This window comes from Bactrocera oleae, chromosome 6 (assembly GCF_042242935.1).
Source record: "Bactrocera oleae isolate idBacOlea1 chromosome 6, idBacOlea1, whole genome shotgun sequence".
Lineage (NCBI taxonomy): Eukaryota > Metazoa > Arthropoda > Insecta > Diptera > Tephritidae > Bactrocera > Bactrocera oleae.
Genome location: NC_091540.1, coordinates 50,237,557 through 50,243,556, shown reverse-complemented (window position 1 = coordinate 50,243,556; position 6,000 = coordinate 50,237,557). Strand labels below are relative to the sequence as shown.

Sequence of the window (6,000 nt, the reverse complement as noted above, 5' to 3'; positions counted from 1 at the left end):
TCTACATTTATAAATTTTAATGTATTTTTCAATAATAATCGGCCGTTCGTTTTGAAAAATTTTAAATTCCCTTGATTAAAAATTTTAAAAAATTATTACAAATAAATACTTATCTCCGAAACAATTTGCGGAGAATATTCTTAAATAGATGTATATTCGATACACTGTATACAAAAAAATCGTTTTTTTTTTCTTTTGAATTCATTAGTGAATATAACTCTTTAGAGTACAAAATAGATTTTAATTCAACCATTAAAGATAAATTAATGCAATTTTCAGAATTTATCGTCAAATATGTTTATTTTAAAATTCATTCTTTCGCTCTGGAATTTTATTAAGCAATTTTTATAAACTTTATATCAATGAGATATAAATTCAAAATAATTAAAAAAAAAAAATATAAAAAAATTCCAAACTAAGAAATCTAAAAAAATTTCGTCGATCCTGCCAGGAGTCGAACCTGGAATCTTCTGATCCGTAGTCAGACGCGTTATCCATTGCGCCACAGGACCATATGTTTAACATGTGTCGAATGAATCATTTGAGTGCAGCATTGCGTTCTAAATGTGTTAATGTATATGTGCTTTGCGTTCTAAGGGTGGCTATTTATAGCACTTAATGTCGTGTTGGGATTGAAAATGAATCCAATTTTACAAGTGGTCATAATTTATTGATGGCAAGTCAGCGAAGATGAAGTGTAAATAGTTGGTGTGGGTAATTCCGACGAGGATTTGCTTAAAAACAAATATGAAAAATTTAATATATTTATGTAGGATTGTTAGATTTTTACCGATGTGACTAACACTACATTTTGACTTTGCTTTCATTTTATAGCTCTGATAATGAGGTACTATGGATGTAAGAAATGCCTGTACAAAAGAAGTTTAAAAGCCGTCCTAGGCGGGCTATCTTTTAGTCTCGATGGGAGTTATTTTGGTTTTGAACATAATATTTTCAAATAAATCGTTCGAAAACAACCAAGCGTGTTTTCCATATGCATTAAGGGGCAAAAAAATCAAAAAATGTAGTAATTTTGGCCCTGCTTTATTCGATTCTTAATCAGATCAAAAAACTGGACAGCTATTCAGAAGTTGCATTAAAAATTGGATAGTGATTGGATCATTTTTCTCCAAGTAACCACTCAAGCAAATTTGAAAAATGTAGTTTTGAGCAAAACGGATTTAAAGTAAGTATTGAAACGTATAAATTAAACTTGTCTTTGAGATTATATCCATTAAAGTATAGTATTTAGCAACCTTTTGACGATGTTAAAGTTCTTTTGCAATGACTTTGAATTAACTCACTCAACGTCACTCAAAATGTTCACAAAAATATTGGAAAAACTCACGGTAATTGAAATGTAAACGATACTATCAATTTAAAAGTAATACACACAGTCGTATGGGGACTAGTACCAAAGCTTAAATTTGTGTTAAGGAATATTTGTCTGACCTCGTTTCTAATTCAAAAATAAACCTTCACACTTTTTGTTGTTTTTTTAATCCTAATTTGGAACGTCTTCACACACGAAGTCCAATCGTTGTCTAAAATCTTTAACAATGGCTATTGAGTAATGTAAATTCTGTGACCAATTACTTACTGACTATAATATTGTCAGAACTTTTGCTTTCCATTAGGGAACCACTGACTACAAGCAAACAAACCACTGCAGCCGGTGCACTGGCGTTCAGTAATGCTCACACACCCACAATAGAAATTACAAACTTGACACTGACACTTTTTTAACTCTCAGCAAAACTTGTTACCCGAAGACAAGAATATGTAAGTGCATATGTAAATAACATTGACACATTTCCATAAATAATTTACAATAAAATACAATAATTATGTTGACAAGACTATTGGGGTTAAAAAAAATTGTTATTACAAATCAAAATCATTTTTTAGTCATTCATCATATTCGCTGTAGATTTGACAGCGAACAATCAATAAATGCTTAATAGCTTTAAGAATGAGACATTGAAAAACTTCTGGTTGGATTACATTACCGTTTTTAAATATTTTTTATGTACGTAAATTTTAATAACTCCCCGCAATCGCTTATAATTGTCTCTAGCGTATAGTCTTACAGAGTAATAGCGTTTTCTTTTCCCATAAAAATGTTGCATTTCCTATTCTCAAAACGTAAGGTTGCCTTGGCGATGTTTATTTTTCGTTTTTGATAGTTATTTTTTTATGCTCTCGCAACATACAGTACAATGGTTTAGTTCACCTAACGGTTGTTAAACTAGTCGAGTTAGATATAAGGTAATATATATAAAAATGATCAGGATGAAGAGACGAGTTGAAATCCGAGTGTCTGTCCGTCCGTCCGTCTGCCCATGCAACTTGTGTCAAAATTGAGATATATTGATGAAACTTGGTGAAAGTATTCCTTGTTATTCGTATTGCAAATGGGCGTAATCGAACCACTGTCACGCCCACAAAACGCCATTAAACGAAAATTTATACAGTGTCATAACTAAGCACTAAATTTAGATACAAAACTGTAATTTAATGCATGGAATCACAGTGGTAAGGTGCACTTGTGGGCTAAACATTTTTAAAAAGTGGACGTGACCCTGCCCTCTAAATGATTAAATGTACATATCTCCTAAATCGCTAAAGCTATCTCAACCAAACTTGCTGAGTAGAGGTATTTTTAGCATTTCTGTATACACTGTGAAAATGGAGAAATAATAACCACGCCCACTCCCCACATAACGGTTAAGTTGAAGATTACTAAAAGTGCGATAACTCACTGCATTCTTTCACTTTACAGCATACAAATCAAATATCAATGCAGGTATTAAGATGAAAATTTGCACAACTAGTATTCACAAAGTATTTAATCTAACGCCCAAGAATTGTCGAAATCGGACTAAAACTTTTCAAGGACACAGACGCCAAATATGTGGATACCACTGCATATGGCGGATTTTTATCGAACATATCGGTTAGTCTATGAGTTATAGTATTGAAATTCGGGGAGAATATTTTTGTGAACAGCAAGCCTTTGTGCCAAAAATGGGTAAAATCGGGTCAATACTTCCCTTAGCCCAAATACATAATACATATATTTTCAAATTTACGTTTGACTTTATGCCGCATCTTTCGGTCAATATGTTAGAAATCTGAATGAAATACCGAAATAATCTCTTTCTCATAATAGTGTATCTTCTTTCTTGTAATTGTAAATAATGGTTGCAATACTTCCTACTTTTTATTAAAATATATACCAAAATCCCGTCTCTCACTTTATCCTGCGAGAGTATAAACTGTTCGGTTACACTCGAACTTACCGCTTTTTTACTTGTTTAAATCAAGTTTTTGTACTATTTATAAGGAATCGATCAGTTTTGTTTAGCTCAATAATAGATATTGCAAATGGTTGGTTGGCATTTTTTGTTCTTTTGTCATGTAAAAAATTTAATATTTATATAATATTGCCATATAATCAGGCAACTTTTTCATCGAGTAAGAAAAACGCTATAAGTTATAAGGATACATACTTGGTAACGTTTATATTAGCTTACATCTATGTAAGTCTAAACAAGAGTTACAGAGTATTCTTTGGGATAGATTATGGGGTATGTCTAAATTAACTACTAACTAGATTTTAAGAAGAGAGTGTTAGTCAGGACTAACCAACGAGGTTCAAACTGTCAGTGAAAATGTGTTCTTATCCGCTGTTTTATAAATTGCGTTCTGTAGACTTCGTTCTATAAAGCTTAGGCTCCTGATCGAGGTAAGTCATCGTACTTTCTTTTTGCATTGCTGCTCTCCTTGTTGGTAGTCTGAAGGTGTTTAGCTTCTTATTTCGTTGCAAAATTGTACCGAAATACTTTAAAATAGGTTTGTTTGTAAGCTCAAATATCTCTAATTCACATTAAACTAACAAACTCTTCATGTACTGAACAACCAATCATTCAAATTACACACCACAAACCGGAATTGAAGCTCAAACTGAACCTTTCAAGGTTCCTTGCGACATTCCACAGATTTTATGAAACAAAAAAATTTAAGTCGAATTTTTTGTATACAAATATACATATTTATGTATATTTGCATGCATTCAAATTTCAGTTTACGAAGTTAGTTCGCTGCCTTAATAGCTTTTGACAGGCGTGACTGTCACTTGTCGCTTGCTCCACTTGCCGCTGGTGCAATTTAATTGAACTATCATTTTGTTGAAATGCCACCGGCGAAGCGAATTGCACGAAATGGCATAAAATGCATATTTACATACATACATGTAAACACACATATATATTTATATATATTTTTACAACATTGAATCAGCGAATCCGGTGAATGCTGCCTCGAAGTTCTTTACATGTTGCCACACAGGGGCGGCGCTAACATTGAATTCTGTAAATATTTGCAACATCAATCATCACAATTGAGGTACGATTAGTGTTTCGAAAAATTTCAAATCATAATTTTTCAAAATGTTATTGGCGGCTTAAATTCTGAGTATAAATGTTGGCTATCGTTCACGATTTGTCAGCTTAAGTGCTTTATTAGATACGAAATTATGAGCCAAACAAATTTCAAATTGCAATACAGTGATATGTAAAGCCAAATACATTCATTTGTTTTAACCCTTGTACGGCTACATGTGCCTAGCAGACCTTCGCTTTTTTTGTTTTAAGATATTTTAAATAAGGTGTTGTTTGAAAAAGTTTTCTCAAGTTTTGGCTTTAGTTTTTGGTAAATTACCGAGTGAAAATAATTATGAAATTTTACCAAGCCTATGTTTTCAATTTTGATACTCGTAAATTTGCCCAAAAGTGAACGGTGTTATGTATTTTTGAAAATTTTTTCTAGACTTATACAATTTTTGATGCCAAACTTGATTGAGCCGGATTTCTCAATACCATTATATTTTCTATATTATCTATATTATCGCATAGAAACGTAGTGCCCGTAGTGACGACGTAGAAATCAGTTGCTCCCTTCTGCTTTCATTTGAGAAATTGTGCCAATGTTTAATTTGAAAAATGTTTTGGATTGTTATTCAATTACAATTTTTCAGTATGTAAAAAATTCAAACTAAAATGCAACTATTAAAAATAGTCTACCTATTTATAAGTAATTGTATTCGATTGTGATTTTGAGTTAGTTTACAAATATTTCAAATACATCAAATTTATTTTTTAATCACTATAAAATATCAAGATTGGCAACCCTGCATTGCAAGAGAGCAATCAGCTGACTCTTTTCTACCGGAAAAATGCAATTTTCGTGGATATCATCGTGTTGGTGAGTGTTAATTTACATTACGCTCTAAAATGATAGGTCGTATCAGCTGATTCGGTCTAAGGTTTTGCCTCGGTGACTGTCTCCATCATAATCCTCTATACGTAAATGGCTTAGGACTGTTGCTCAAACCATTTGTCTCTAATAATCTCTTAAAGAGTCAGTCCCGTCTGTTTTCTAACATAGTAATTCCGCCATCAATTAATAAGCTGTATAACCCGATGTGTCTAAGTCGTATAAAAGTGTTTAAATGGTTTTAAGTTTTGAAAATGGTTTGATTCTTCTTATATGGAAAGCACTGCAAACCTGCTCAGTTCTAGCCTGTCTTTTAGGTATTATAAACAACCGTTAGGGGGTTACAACTACCAAATACTATGTCCCAATCTATGAAAGTATAAAAATATGATTACAAGAATCACATTTCAATATAGAGTTAACATGTCTATCGATGGAATACTAATTAAATGGACTTTTTGAATCGATTTTGTGTATGTAAATGCAATTTCAAAACTCGAACTATACGCTCTATGCTAATCTGCGCAAGCGCAACTTCAGAGTGCACTTACACTTATTGTGCTTATATTGTAATAAAAATAAGAATAAACGTTAACGGATACGAAAAATAATCAGCTTCTTGGTGAGAAAAGGACGGGTGCAAAGTTTCAGATCGAGATCTCATAAACCGAGGGACTAACTCGAATAAGACAAACAGATTGACGGACAAACGGACATGTCTAA

General features: G+C 32.4%; 1 non-coding gene across 1 annotated transcript; it reads right to left on the bottom strand.

Moving 5' to 3' along the window:
* Positions 1-439: 439 nt before the first annotated feature.
* Positions 440-512, bottom strand: TRNAR-ACG (transfer RNA arginine (anticodon ACG)). The gene has a single exon. It is a non-coding gene; the product is annotated as a tRNA-Arg (tRNA).
* Positions 513-6,000: the final 5,488 nt, after the last annotated feature.